General features: G+C 50.6%; 1 long non-coding RNA gene and 2 other non-coding genes across 3 annotated transcripts; all 3 read right to left on the reverse strand.

Annotated features, from left to right (window-relative positions):
* Window positions 1-5,848: 5,848 nt before the first annotated feature.
* LOC146041663 (uncharacterized) lies at window positions 5,849-9,050 on the reverse strand. Its single transcript, XR_014463526.1, has 4 exons — window positions 8,893-9,050; window positions 7,972-8,081; window positions 7,278-7,398; window positions 5,849-6,332 (listed from the first exon to the last, which is right to left on the reverse strand). It is a non-coding gene; the product is annotated as an uncharacterized LOC146041663 (long non-coding RNA).
* LOC146044516 (Z30 small nucleolar RNA) lies at window positions 6,939-7,031 on the reverse strand. The gene has a single exon (XR_014464952.1). It is a non-coding gene; the product is annotated as a Z30 small nucleolar RNA (small nucleolar RNA).
* LOC146044515 (Z30 small nucleolar RNA) lies at window positions 7,691-7,783 on the reverse strand. The gene has a single exon (XR_014464951.1). It is a non-coding gene; the product is annotated as a Z30 small nucleolar RNA (small nucleolar RNA).
* Window positions 9,051-14,137: the final 5,087 nt, after the last annotated feature.

The following is a 14,137-nucleotide window of genomic DNA, read 5'->3' on the forward strand; positions in this document are numbered from 1 at the left end:
CTCCTGTCTGTGCCGTGTGTATGTCCTGTAATGTTACCATCTACCCCTCCTGTCTGTGCCGTGTGTATGTCCTGTAACGTTACCATCTACCCCTCCTGTCTGTGCCGTGTGTACGTCCTGTAACGTTACCATCTACCCCTCCTGTCTGTGCCGTGTGTACGTCCTGTAACGTTACCATCTACCCCTCCTGTCTCCTGGCTGTGCCGTGTGTACGTCCCGTAACGTTACCATCTACCCCTCCTGTCTCCTGTCTGTGCCATGTGTATGTCCTGTAACGTTACCATCTACCCCTCCTGGCTGTGCCGTGTGTACGTCCTGTAATGTTACCATCTACCCCTCCTGTCTGTGCCGTGTGTATGTCCTGTACCGTTACCATCTACCCCTCCTGTCTCCTGGCTGTGCCGTGTGTACATCCTGTAACGTTACCATCTACCCCTCCTGTCTGTGCCGTGTGTATGTCCTGTAACGTTACCATCTACCCCTCCTGTCTGTGCCGTGTGTATGTCCTGTAACGTTACCATCTATCCCTCCTGTCTGTGCCGTGTGTACGTCCTGTAACGTTACCATCTACCCCTCCTGTCTGTGCCGTGTGTACGTCCTGTAACGTTACCATCTACCCCTCCTGTCTCCTGGCTGTGCCGTGTGTACGTCCTGTAACGTTACCATCTACCCCTCCTGTCTCCTGTCTGTGCCATGTGTATGTCCTGTAACGTTACCATCTACCCCTCCTGTCTCCTGGCTGTGCCGTGTGTACGTCCTGTAACGTTACCATCTACCCCTCCTGTCTGTGCCGTGTGTACGTCCTGTAACGTTACCATCTACCCCTCCTGTCTGTGGGCGTGTGTATGTCCTGTACCGTTACCATCTACCCCTCCTGTCTCCTGGCTGTGCCGTGTGTACGTCCTGTAACATTACCATCTACCCCTCCTGTCTGTGCCGTGTGTATGTCCTGTAACGTTACCATCTACCCCTCCTGTCTGTGCCGTGTGTATGTCCTGTAACGTTACCATCTACCCCTCCTGTCTGTGCCGTGTGTATGTCCTGTACCGTTACCATCTACCCCTCCTGTCTCCTGGCTGTGCCGTGTGTACGTCCTGTAACGTTACCATCTACCCCTCCTGTCTGTGCCGTGTGTACGTCCTGTAACGTTACCATCTACCCCTCCTGTCTGTGCCGTGTGTACGTCCTGTAACGTTACCATCTACCCCTCCTGTCTGTGCCGTGTGTACGTCCTGTAATGTTACCATCTACCCCTCCTGTCTGTGCCGTGTGTACGTCCTGTAACGTTACCATCTACCCCTCCTGTCTGTGCCATGTGTACGTCCTGTAACGTTACCATCTACCCCTCCTGGCTGTGCCGTGTGTATGTCCTGTAATGTTACCATCTACCCCTCCTGTCTGTGCCGTGTGTATGTCCTGTAACGTTCCCATCTACCCCTCCTGTCTGTGCCGTGTGTAGGTCCTGTAACGTTACCATCTACCCCTCCTGTCTGTGCCGTGTGTACATCCTGTAACGTTACCATCTACCCCTCCTGTCTGTGCCGTGTGTACGTCCTGTAATGTTACCATCTACCCCTCCTGTCTGTGCCGTGTACGTCCTGTAACGTTACCATCTACCCCTCCTGTCTGTGCCGTGTGTATGTCCTGTAATGTTACCATCTACCCCTCCTGTCTGTGCCGTGTGTATGTCCTGTAACGTTACCATCTACCCCTCCTGTCTGTGCGTCCTGTGACATTACCATCTACCCCTCCTGTCTGTGCGTCCTGTGACATTACCATCTACCCCTCCTGTCTGTGCGTCCTGTGACATTACCATCTACCCCTCCTGTCTGTGCGTCCTGTGACATTACCATCTACCCCTCCTGTCTGTGCGTCCTGTGACATTACCATCTACCCCTCCTGTCTGTGCGTCCTGTGACATTACCGTCTACCCCTCCTGTCTGTGCCGTGTGTATGTCCTGTAACATTACCGTCGACCCCTCCTGTCTGTGCGTCCTGTGACATTACCATCTACCCCTCCTGTCTGTGCTTCCTGTGACATTACCATCTACCCCTCCTGTCTGTGCGTCCTGTGACATTACCATCTACCCCTCCTGTCTGTGCGTCCTGTGACATTACCATCTACCCCTCCTGTCTGTGCGTCCTGTGACATTACCATCTACCCCTCCTGTCTGTGCGTCCTGTGACATTACCATCTACCCCTCCTGTCTGTGCGTCCTGTGACATTACCATCTACCCCTCCTGTCTGTGCGTCCTGTGACATTACCATCTACCCCTCCTGTCTGTGCTTCCTGTGACATTACCATCTACCCCTCCTGTCTGTGCGTCCTGTGACATTACCATCTACCCCTCCTGTCTGTGCGTCCTGTGACATTACCATCTACCCCTCCTGTCTGTGCGTCCTGTGACATTACCATCTACCCCTCCTGTCTGTGCGTCCTGTGACATTACCATCTACCCCTCCTGTCTGTGCTTCCTGTGACATTACCATCTACCCCTCCTGTCTGTGCGTCCTGTGACATTACCATCTACCCCTCCTGTCTGTGCGTCCTGTGACATTACCGTCTACCCCTCCTGTCTCCTGGCTGTGCCGTGTGTATGTCCTGTAACTTTACCGTCGACCCCTCCTGTCTGTACGCCCTGTGACATTACCATCTACCCCTCCTGTCTGTGCGTCCTGTGACATTACCGTCTACCCCTCCTGTCTCCTGGCTGTGCCGTGTGTATGTCCTGTAACTTTACCGTCGACCCCTCCTGTCTGTACGTCCTGTGACATTACCATCTACCCCTCCTGTCTGTGCGTCCTGTGACATTACCGTCTACCCCTCCTGTCTCCTGGCTGTGCCGTGTGTATGTCCTGTGACATTACCGTCTACCCCTCCTGTCTGTACGTCCTGTGACATTACCATCTACCCCTCCTGTCTCCCGGCTGTAGCTATAGCTTAGAAGTACTTTAGTGTCAGGGACTGGAAGATAATTGGGGCATGTGGTATCAGTCACAATGTGAGATTGGTCGCCTCACTCTAGTCACATGGGGAGGTGGGAAGAATCACATTGTTTGCGCTGAATTCCCCAGTTTCAGCAGCACAGAGGATCGCTGTGCCATGTACACACTTATTAGTACACTGATGTAGCACAAGTACCTGTGCAGCTAGGTATGGCGTGTTACTTTAGGAGTCTGTGCCCATCATTCTGTAGAGCATGCATGGGGTCAGGCCCTGGCGATTGCAATCTCCTTTCCAGGTCATTCCAAAGATGGGGAGAGGTTGGGGCTGCACAGCCCGTCATATTCTTCCACACTGAACTCGCCAAACCATGTGTTTATCGTCCTCGCTGTGTGCTCCGGGGCACAGCCTTGTTAGAATGCCCCTCACTGGAGCTAAGGGGTCCAACCCTGACTCACAGCCCCGCTACAATCATCCCTCCTACCCCAGCCCCCGTACCATCATCCCTCCTCCAGCAAACCTCACAGCTGGCATAATGCAGTCAGTCAGGTATCGGTTTCCTGGCATCCACTCACCCATCTGACCGCTACACTGAGAAGGGTAACGCCACAGTCCAGTGCATTACACCACTCCTCCCGGCACTGGTGACGTGAGGCTGGCATGCAGCTACTCAGCCATGATAACCTGCCCATTACGCTCCTGCTGCACAATTTGTGTGCTAACATTTATGCCAATGGAATTTGGGCACTCACCTATGGAATTAGAGGGGCGTTGGTGACTTTTACCCATGCACCTTAACTGTCACTGACCCCACTCTGACGTTAGGTGGTCTACCGTTCTGTGGCTAAATTGCGGTTCCGAAACACGTTCACTTGCAGGGACACAATTCCACAAACCATCTTATTGTCAAGGTGGCATCCTATCACAGTGCCACACAAAAGGTGGCATCCTATCACAGTGCCACACAAAGGTGGCATCCTATCACAGTGCCACACTAAGCTCTTCAGAATGACACATTGTATACCATCAATAATGACACATGGAGACTGGATGCTTGATATACACCTCGGCAATGGGTCTGAATGAGAAATGTGCGATTCTAGCTCACAGCTGGTTGTGACTATGCGATGTACATTGTACACAGTCAGTCAGTGTCTTACCTGTACAATATGTCTCTACTTCGGATACCAGCAGGGCCTAACTAACAAATAGCATGATTAGACTCCAGCCTTTGGCACCAGGACTGAGGGCACCTTGCAGGTGACAGCCAACTTATAAAATGAAGGCATAATTTAGGCCATGCGGGTTTTCTATCCCCCATCCCATTGTATGGTGGGGGTGTAATGTGACTACCAAATGGCTGTACCAGTGTAACCATTACTTTATGTGCATGGTGTTACAGCACCAGCTGGGCAGCCTAAGCACCCATACATGTGTGTATACCAGCATTACATGGGCAGTGTGACTGGCAAGACCCTGAGCGCCCATACATGTATGTATACCAGCATTACATGGGCAGTATGACAGGCGAGTCCCTGAGCGCCCATACACGTGTGTATAACAGCATTACATGGACAGTATGACTGGGGAGTCCCTGAGCGCCCATACACGTGTGTATAGCAGCGTTACATGCATATGGGCAGTATGACTGGTGAGTCCCTGAGCCCCCATACACGTGTGTGTATAGCAGCATTACATGGACAGTATGACTGTTGAGTCCCTGAGCACCCATACATGTGTGTATAGCAGCGTTACATGCACATGGGCAGTATGACTGGGGAGTCCCTGAGCACCCATACACGTGTGTATAGCAGCATTACATGGGCAGTATGACTGGGGAGTCCCTGAGCGCCCATACACGTGTGTATAGCAGCATTACATGGGCAGTATGACTGGGGAGTCCCTGAGCGCCCATACACGTGTGTGTAACAGCATTACAAGGGAAGCTACATGTGTATTAGCTTCAGCCACCTGGAACCTTTAACCAGGAGGCCCTGTATACCAACTGCACAGAGGGTTAATACTGTGCAATTTGGGCTAAAGGTCTATACAATTTTGACTATCTAGTCAACATAACTAGCCAAAAATCACACCGTGCATACAGAGTAACAATGCTTTAAGAAAAAGTTTAGATATCATCCAAATGAAGAACATGCTAAACTACTATTTAGTGTGACCACTCTATATCCGCACCATAATGATGTAAGGTTGCAGTACTGCATTCTCTCAGAGCACTCAAGTTCTAGCAAATACAGATGTGTCTGTATATCTAATTGGTTAGACAGCAAGATAGTCAACAAGCAGTATGTCAGTCAAAAAAAAAAAAGTGGAAAAACCCATGTCGACCACATCCCGGATTATGTGGTTAAGACTCATCCACTGCACCAGACCGAGAATTGTCCGCCAGCCTGGCATTCCTATTTGGTGCATTCTCTCCCTGATGGAACCTGAACCCCAGTCACTAAGGGCCTCTCTAAGCAGTAGGGCCCTGCTCCTGCATTCTATATAAGACACCATGGTATGTATCTGTCTGCTCAAGCTAACCTCGAGCGCTGTATGATGGATTTTGTTGTGGTTCTCACCATTTTATAGAGCGTTGGTCAAGGAATGTTTAGGTGTATAGAATACTGCCAACAAAAGCAAGCAGAGCAGCAATGATTTCTGTAAGAATGGTAGCGCTTTCACTGCACACAATGGCCAAGAGTGGTACTGCAGCAGCCATGGAAATGAATCCTGATAAAGGAAAGTATTTCCCATGAGTGCCTCTATATGTACGCCACTTTCCATGTGTTCCTTTGATACATTCTCTCCCTCCCCCCTCTCTGCTCATCAGAAGTAGCACAGAGATGAATCAATGACAAAGGGAGCCAAGCAGTGACTATAAAGAATAGACACACACAACCTCAACAATACAGCTTTATAGCGCTGCAGTACAAGAACACAGACGCATATCAGCAGAAATACAGACCTGCATGGCTTCTTCACATGCTTACACCGCTGTTGGGACTTCACACGCGTTGGTGGAAAGAGTCCAGATACAACCAACTCCAATAAATCCAACCTTCTAACACTTTATACCCACCACCACCATTATACATCCTCACCTCCACCCCATCCATGTGCCAGAGACTAGTTTGGGGGCAGAGACCCCCCCAGTGGTCCTAGGACTTGATAAGGGGATTCGTGGTATCCTGCATCGGGGTGGTCCTGGCACACCTCACATCATGGCACAGCTGGGGACATGGTGACAGGATTTACAGCGCACAGCCCTCACTCCGGGATCTCCCAATGCAGAGACAGACGAGTCATTTCCATCGTTGTGTATGGTTTCTTACTCGGCCGCACAATGTGTGACACGCTCCAGTGACGCAGCCACAGAGATCCTACCTGAAAGCATAAGAGCATATTCAGCGTTGGATCATTGACTGTCTATGAAAGCAATAACTTCGTACTATCTATTGCCAGTCAGCAGATAAGCCGACAATGCAGGGTCCACGTTTATACTGGGACATTTATTACAGCCTGTTAAGCATGCATCTTTAAATATCAATAAACAGTTTCTCAAGCTCCTCTATTACAGTCCAGTTTTAAGGATATCCATGCTTGAGTACAGGTGACAATTAGCACCATAATTTGATTTAACCACCTTAAAATCTGCATTAACAGGCAGAACAGCTGTCACATCGTGTCTACACTACATGTGAGGGGAAAGCTTATTGGACACTCATCCCTCATATTAAGTCTCATTAACATAGCTATGCAGCGGTGTCCGGCAGCTGTAATACGCAGGGTGGGATGTAATACCTGCTGTGTAGTAACAGATTTACAAGCACACACCCGACCTCCTAAATACGAACAGATTCTTACATCTTCACCTCCCACCAAAGTACTGTTTTCAGCCCCTCTGTACATGGGCTTAGAGGGGTAAAACCCACTCTGCAGGATACACCATTGCTTCTCTGTATGCCTCAGTCAGACCACTGCCAGCGTTCCCAGCTCAGAGAGAAGATTCTTCGATCATCTCCTGGTCAGTGCAGCGCGGTGACGCTACAGTACCAGGTCGCTCTTATCTTGCTCATCACTGCTGGCGCAACGCAGGAGCTGCTGCAACACCACATTACCTCACCGCGGCCTAGTCACCTGCCTTACTAACCCACATAACACTTCAGCACCAATCTCCATACCTTGCACCATACACACGACCGGCATGTACTGTATATGCTGGGTACAAGAAAGGCGACCCTGTTCCAGATCAGCCTTGTGCCTCCTTTACCCCTTTGTTACCAGGATACAGCCTGTGGTTTTATACCGAGGAACCACAGAGACACTCACCAGAACACGTAGCTGTCAGTCACCACAATTTGTTCATGATCTGTGTATTCCCGCTAGATGGGCTGCAGTTTGGGTGAGGCTCGCTGAACCCCGAGAGCCCAGCTGCTGCATTGCCTGCCACCTGGTTAGAGGACAGAATTCAATGTTTAAACATGGAAGATATTATCCACAAATGTAATATGTACCAGGCAGTAACATGGCGACAGCTATACATTGAGATCAGACGTTTAATAAGCATGGCAACATCTAGAAGAGCACAGCATGGGGGGGGGGGGTTAAGCGACCAAGAATACTTCAGACACGGAGAAACCCACAGCTGGTAATGCTGTGGCACCTACACGGACATGGAACGCCCCCCCCCCCCCCCCCCCCCCTGTGCTTCAGCCTGCTGCTCTGGTCACTGCCAATGTTCCCAGCTCAGAGAGAAGATTCTTAGATCATCTCCTGGTCAGTGCAGCGCGGTGGCACTACAATACCAGGTCGCTCTAATCTCACTCATCACAGCTGGTGCAATGCAGGAGCACACTACCTCACTGCGGCATCAATACAGAGCACCCAGCAGCACTACTACATTACAGCAGCTCACACCATGATAAGACTCCAGTTATTAATACACTACTATAGGCATTAGGAGGCTGTGTATCAGTGGGTGTTTCTGCCACTAACATCTCACTGCTGCACGTACAGGACTAACCTAGAGCATTTATCATTTACGCCCATCTTCACCAGCTACCATGGCGGCAGTGACGTTCTGCACTTCCTTGTGCTTTGCTTTCTTGTCATCGTTCAGTTCGATAGTCTCCCCTGAAATCAGACAAAAACGACTGTTACACCTCTGCAGCAAGGAGACCGCAGCTAGATCGTTTCACAGGAACACAACAGTGGGGTTTGGGTGGCAGACTTACATGCCGGGTACCCGCAATGGGAAACAAGATCATTTGTAAAAGAAAAACCTTAACCCAGGAGTATTGCTACATATTATGTGTGAAAATAGTGTTGACCAGATCACTATCACTCTGGCAAAAAATTCCAAAAAATTGTAATTTGTACCCAGCTTAAAGCCCCCATACACTAGATGATCCCCACTGACATTGGTGGCGGCAGGAAGCCAGTACCAGCAAGTGCATACAGACTTGCCAAGCCCGGGGGAGGGGAGCAGGGCCCAAGGACCTCCATTATTTGTACACGTTGATATGAGGGAAGGGGTTGTTAACGATATTACATGTGCACACCAAAAGCTAGGCCCTTCTGAGCAGGGTCTTACTTCCTTACCCGGTGTGTATGAAGCGGCACAACTCCGTATTGGGCATACCTGCCTACCTGACCCTCTCCAGGAGGACACAATGCTCTGTTCCTGGACTTCCCTGGTAATGTAGGATTGCCAGCACCTGTGGTGACTCCGGTCCTTATACATTACCTAGCTCCCCACAGGTGCTGGCAATCCTACATCACCAGGGAAGGCCAGGAACAGAGCATGTTCTCCCGCATGGAGAGGGTCAGGTAGGCAGGTGGTATGATGTTGGGTGGTATGTGAGAGATGACAGGAACCCGTAGCGCTGTGCGGGGAGAGATGCACCATAGTAACACGCACCGGGCACGGCCCGCACATACTCACCCGCACGCTGCCGGGACCAGGAGACGCCAAGCGGCTTCGGAAACCAGAAGCTCCTCGTCCAGCACAGCGCGCCAACATCGTTGCGTTCCACTCGCCGGAAGCGCGTCACTGCCCAGCCGGAGATACCAGGGCAGCCCAAGTACAGGAAGTGATACTATGGCAGTGGGCTCCACCTTGAGTTGAATTTATATCCCCCCCTGGCTGGAGTGGGAAGTGACGTCAGTGAGGGCGGAAGTGCGAGTCCTGCCCTTACAGGCGTTTTTTCCCCCGATTTCTACCGAAACTGAAGGTTATTCTTCGGCCGGTTTCACACACTCCGGCTCCTGCCGGACGGTGAAATCCTGCACGGCCAGGGAGCTGTGCCGCACACATTAGTTGTGAATGGACACTATTGTGTCCATTCACACGGGACGGCCATGGCCCGGCCGCACGGCTGCAGCCGGATCCCACCACTGGAAGGGACGGCTGCCGGGCTGTGGCCATCCCTTCCATGATAAACTAGTATGTGCGGCACGGTTCCCTGGCCGTGCGGGATTTCACCGTCCGGCAGGAGCCGGAGTGTGTGAAACCAGCCTTACTGGTCCTGGTAGCATCCTTCCCTTACCCCCATACCGATACTTGCGTAGTTTCCATGGCGGCAGTTACGTACTCAGCATAGTGTCCCTGTCAGAATCAGTGGTATTCCCGCGGCCAGCATAGTTAGCGTAGTCAGTGTCCCTGTCAGAATCAGCGTAGTGTTCCCGCAGTCAGCGTAGTCAGTACGTTCGCGGCTAGCCGGAGCTTACGTAGTTAGCGCAGTTAACACGTGTCCATCATTATTGTTTAAGATGGATGACATGACAGGTGTGAATGTATTCCTGAAACACCCCCACTATCCACGCCAGCCTGAAGCAAGCCCCACGATACGCATCCTCCCAACCTGTTCATACCCCCACTATCCACATCGGCGTGGAGTTGAATTTATAAACCGTGGCGAGGACAGCAAGCCCCGTAATGGGATGCGGCTTATTAGACGTGAATTCTGCATGCGCTCGCCACGCTTTACACAATGAACTTCACGCCGATGTGGATAGTGGGGGTATGAACAGGTCGGGAGGACGCATACCGCATGTACTCGCCACGCTTCGGGCTCAGTGGCCCGCCACGCTTTATAAAATCAACTCCACGCCGATGTGGATAGTGGGGGTTATGAACAGGTCGGGAGGACGCGTACTGCGTGCGCTCGCCATGCCTCGGGCTGGTGTGGAAAGTGGGGGTTTGAAATGGAAGCATTTGCCAGTATGTAACATGGAGCACTGGCAAATGCGTCCTTTATTGTGCATGAGACACACTTGCACACCGCACCCTGCCCTTTCTTTGTGCACGAGACACACATTCTACCAAACCCCTAACCCTGTCTCCCTGAAGCGGACACGGGCAGTGTTGCCGTACTGTGCCGCAAGAATTACTGAGACGGCAGATGGAGCGCCTCTCAGGGGATCTAGTGGTTACTGGTGCTGTGTGAGAAGCACTGACTAGGCTTGCCAGAGTGTTCCCTGTGTGATAACTGTACTGTCCCTGCTTATATTGTTACCTACCTGGCTGCTGCAATGACCAGTGGCGCCGCTGATGGCTGCCTAGGTGCTGTGCAGCTCGGCGGGTATGTGTTCCCTATGTGATAACTGTACTGTCCCTGCAATGACCAGTGGTGCCGCTGATGGCTGCCTAGGCGCTGTGCAGTTCGGCAGGTATGTGTTCTCTGTGAGATAACTGTACTGTCCCTGCTTATATTGTTACCTACCTGGCTGCTGTAATGACCAGTGGTGCCGCTGATGGCTGCCTAGGCGCTGTGCAGTTCGGCAGGTATGTGTTCTCTGTGTGATAACTGTACTGTCTCTGCTTATATTGTTACCTACCTGGCTGCTGCAATGACCAGTGGCGCCGCTGATGGCTGCCTAGGTGCTGTGCAGCTCGGCGGGTATGTGTTCCCTATGTGATAACTGTACTGTCCCTGCAATGACCAGTGGTGCCGCTGATGGCTGCCTAGGCGCTGTGCAGCTCGTCAGGTACGTGTTCTCTGTGTGATAACTGTACTGTCTCTGCTTATATTGTTACCTACCTGGCTGCTGCAATGACCAGTGGTGCCGCTGATGGCTGCCTAGGCGCTGTGCAGCTCGGTGGGTATGTGTTCCCTGTGTGATAACTGTACTGTCCCTGCTTATATTGTTACCTACCTGGCTGCTGCAATGACCAGTGGTGCCGCTGATGGCTGCCTAGGCGCTGTGCAGCTCGGTGGGTATGTGTTCCCTGTGTGATAACTGTACTGTCCCTGCTTATATTGTTACCTACCTGGCTGCTGCAATGACCAGTGGCACCGCTGATGGCTGCCTAGGCACTGTGCAGCTCGGCAGGTATGTGTTCTCTGTGTGATAACTGTACTGTCCCTGCTTATATTGTTACCTACCTGGCTGCTGCAATGACCAGTGGCACCGCTGATGGCTGCCTAGGTGCTGTGCAGCTCGGCTGGTATGTGTTCCCTATGTGATAACTGTACTGTCCCTACTTATATTGTTACCTACCTGGCTGATGCAATGACCAGTGGCGCAGCTGATGGCTGCCTAGGCGTTGTGCTGCTCGGCGGGCATGTGTTCCCGGCTTGTAATGTCTCAATGTCTGTACACACATACATCGCTCTGTATTCTATTACACATCACCGGGCCTACTCTCAGAGCACAGAGCGGTGTATGTGTGTACAATTACACATCACCCTGCTCTCACTAACCGCAACGGGTCTACTCTCTGTACACACATACATCGCTCTGTGTTCTATTACACATCACCCTGCTCTCACTAACCGCAACGGGTCTACTCTCTGTACACACATACACCACTCTGTATTCTATTACACACCCTGCTCTCACTAACCGCAACGGGTCTACTCTCTGTACACACATACACCACTCTGTATTCTATTACACATCACCCTGCTCTCACTAACCGCAACGGGTCTACTCTCTGTACACACATACATCACTCTGTATTCTATTACACACCCTGCTCTCACTAACCGCAACGGGTCTACTCTCTGTACACACATACATCACTCCGTATTCTATTACACACCCTGCTCTCACTAACCGCAACGGGTCTACTCTCTGTACACACATACACCACTCTGTATTCTATTACACATCACCCTGCTCTCACTAACCGCAACGGGTCTACTCTCTGTACACACATACATCACTCCGTATTCTATTACACACCCTGCTCTCACTAACCGCAACTGGTCTACTCTCTGTACACACATACATCACTCCGTATTCTATTACACACCCTGCTCTCACTAACCGCACCGGGTCTACTCTCTGTACACACATACATCACTCTGTATTCTATTACACACCCTGCTCTCACTAACCGCAACTGGTCTACTCTCTGTACACACATACACCACTCTGTATTCTATTACACACCCTGCTCTCACTAACCGCAACTGGTCTACTCTCTGTACACACATACATCACTCCGTATTCTATTACACACCCTGCTCTCACTAACCGCACCGGGTCTACTCTCTGTACACACATACATCACTCCGTATTCTATTACACACCCTGCTCTCACTAACCGCACCGGGTCTACTCTCTGTACACACATACACCACTCTGTATTCTATTACATATCACCCTGCTCTCACTAACCGCAACGGGTCTACTCTCTGTACACACATACATCGCTCTGTGTTCTATTACACATCACCCTGCTCTCACTAACCGCAACGGGTCTACTCTCTGTACACACATACACCACTCTGTATTCTATTACACATCACCCTGCTCTCACTAACCGCAACGGGTCTACTCTCTGTACACACATACATCACTCTGTATTCTATTACACACCCTGCTCTCACTAACCGCAACTGGTCTACTCTCTGTACACACATACACCACTCTGTATTCTATTACACACCCTGCTCTCACTAACCGCAACTGGTCTACTCTCTGTACACACATACATCACTCCGTATTCTATTACACACCCTGCTCTCACTAACCGCACCGGGTCTACTCTCTGTACACACATACACCACTCTGTATTCTATTACACATCACCCTGCTCTCACTAACCGCAACGGGTCTACTCTCTGTACACACATACACCACTCTGTATTCTATTACACATCACCCTGCTCTCACTAACCGCAACGGGTCTACTCTCTGTACACACATACATCACTCTGTATTCTATTACACACCCTGCTCTCACTAACCGCAACGGGTCTACTCTCTGTACACACATACACCACTCTGTATTCTATTACACATCACCCTGCTCTCACTAACCGCAACGGGTCTACTCTCTGTACACACATACACCACTCTGTATTCTATTACACATCACCCTGCTCTCACTAACCGCAACGGGTCTACTCTCTGTACACACATACATCACTCTGTATTCTATTACACACCCTGCTCTCACTAACCGCAACGGGTCTACTCTCTGTACACACATACACCACTCTGTATTCTATTACACATCACCCTGCTCTCACTAACCGCAACGGGTCTACTCTCTGTACACACATACACCACTCTGTATTCTATTACACATCACCCTGCTCTCACTAACCGCAACGGGTCTACTCTCTGTACACACATACATCACTCCGTATTCTATTACACACCCTGCTCTCACTAACCGCAACTGGTCTACTCTCTGTACACACATACATCACTCCGTATTCTATTACACACCCTGCTCTCACTAACCGCACCGGGTCTACTCTCTGTACACACATACATCACTCTGTATTCTATTACACACCCTGCTCTCACTAACCGCACCGGGTCTACTCTCTGTACACACATACATCGCTCTGTATTCTATTACACATCACCCTGCTCTCACTAACCGCACCGGGTCTACTCTCTGTACACACATACACCGCTCTGTATTCTATTACAAACCCTGCTCTCACTAACCGCAACTGGTCTACTCTCTGTACACACATATATCGCTCTATATTCTATTACACAACACCCTGCTCACACTAACCGCACCGGGTCTACTCTCTGTACACACATACATTGCTCTGTATTCTATTACACATCACCGGGCCTACTCTCTGTACACACATACATTGCTCTATATTCTATCACACACCCTGCTCTCACTAACTGCCCCTCACTTGGAAACCCCTAAAAGCAGACTTATTATTTGAGGAACAAGTTAAAAGCCAGTCACAATGACTGTTTCG

This window comes from Crinia signifera, chromosome 19, assembly GCF_055691185.1.
Source record: "Crinia signifera chromosome 19, ASM5569118v1, whole genome shotgun sequence".
NCBI classification, from domain to species: Eukaryota; Metazoa; Chordata; class Amphibia; order Anura; family Myobatrachidae; genus Crinia; species Crinia signifera.